We start from the raw sequence: 1,713 nt of genomic DNA on the forward strand, positions 1-1,713 counted from the left end.
TGAATTATCAGGAACAGTAAGAAAAAAAAAAATATATATATATATAGAGAGAGAGAAATCAAATTAATAGTTGGACTGATATTTTTTTGTCTAATGTAATTACTCCTTTAAAGTCACTTATTGATCACTTATTGCTGCTGATAAGCCAAGTATCTTTTTCTTGTGTTATGCCAGCATGCATATCTGTAATTAAAATGAAGTGATGAAATGGAGTCAGTAAAGGAGATGCTAAAGTGCACTGGTTGAGGGTAGGTAGTTATCAGGATGCTTCTGTTTATTGAGAGTCTTTTCTCTTTAGTAGTGTTTTTTGTTGTTTTTAGATTAGGACAACAGTTTGATGTAAGAAAAGCATCTCATGGTTCATTGGCTTCTTGAGTCTATTTATTTTGTACATAGATTTTTTTCTAAACAGAAAAAAATCTGTCAATATCATTTAATGAAAAGAAACTAATTGAAATAGATATGACACCAAAATAAATGGACCAACCTGGAAGCAAGATATTGGATACACAATGCCAGCCTTTCCTATGCTTTTTATCCCAGGATTCCACTATGCTTAGAGGCCATTATTAACCCCTTTTCTACTAAAATTCTTTGGTAGGTTTACATGTATGCTCAGGCTAAACAAGAAAATTTTGTAGGTTCTTGCATACCTACGGATATTATTATTATTTTTTAAAATTCAAGGTGTGTCTACCCATGTTACAGCCTTTGTAATGTAGCCACATGGTCCTGTTATGGGAAAAAATGTACTTTATAGCAACATCTTATGCTTCCCATTGGCTGATAATATGATGTCAGAAATAACATACTGCTTTTGGCTAATAGATAGAAAGTCTACTACTTCAGCAGCTTTAGAGACTTGTTTACTGTTAATTATGTTTAATTGTGATGTTGTTCTTCACAAGCTTGTTGACAAGATTTTGGTGGGTATTGACAAGATTTCGGTGGGTATTATGGAAAGGAACCCTGGTCTGAGTGTACACTTATGGATAACTTTGACTTTATTAAAGTAAAATATCATACATAGGCATTTGATTGATCGTACCACATTGATCCATAAGCTCACCAGAGCATGATTTGTCATAAGGGGAAGGAGATCAAAAAGTATTAAGAAGAAAGAAGACAAAGAAAATATGACTGACAGCAATGATTGTAGTGGGGGGTGAGAGTGCGTGTTTTCTGAGAACATGAGTTATGATTGCTGGAAACAAGAACTGAAAGCATGGCAGCTTGTCATGAGTATAGGAAAGAAAAAAAATCTGTAATTGTTGCCGTGGCAAGAATTTTTAAAAAGTGAACGTCAAAGACTTAGTAAACGGTGATGGAGTAAATGTTTTACTTCAACTCAAGTGGTACAAAAAAGATGAGATAGCAGCTGCATACAAGGCATAGACAAGATTTGATAATTACAAAAAAAAGATGAAGAAATATATTTTGGAATTTGTCAAGATAAGTGTAGTTTTGGACAAGTTCAAACTGAGTATACCAAAGTGTATTTTAGGTGTTAGACAGTGCAGGCTAGAAGTTAAAGACGCACAAATAGTATTGACAGCAGTGGCCTTCAGTCATCCAGATAAGATTTTGATTTTATGCAGCAAGCCCTTAAGAGATTTTTTGGAAGTCAAGAAGTACTCTCATTGGGTGCAGTGTCAGGGAGTAGTGGGAGTAACACTAGTGTTTAACATATAGGAGGTGAATATCATTATACGG

General features: G+C 34.2%; 1 protein-coding gene across 1 annotated transcript in view; it reads left to right on the forward strand.

Moving 5' to 3' along the window:
* Window positions 1-1,713, forward strand: part of LOC119588777 (mitochondrial import receptor subunit TOM22 homolog) — a 15,384-nt gene that overhangs the window by 5,833 nt on the left and 7,838 nt on the right. The window lies entirely within an intron of this gene.

This window comes from Penaeus monodon, chromosome 24, assembly GCF_015228065.2.
Source record: "Penaeus monodon isolate SGIC_2016 chromosome 24, NSTDA_Pmon_1, whole genome shotgun sequence".
Lineage (NCBI taxonomy): Eukaryota > Metazoa > Arthropoda > Malacostraca > Decapoda > Penaeidae > Penaeus > Penaeus monodon.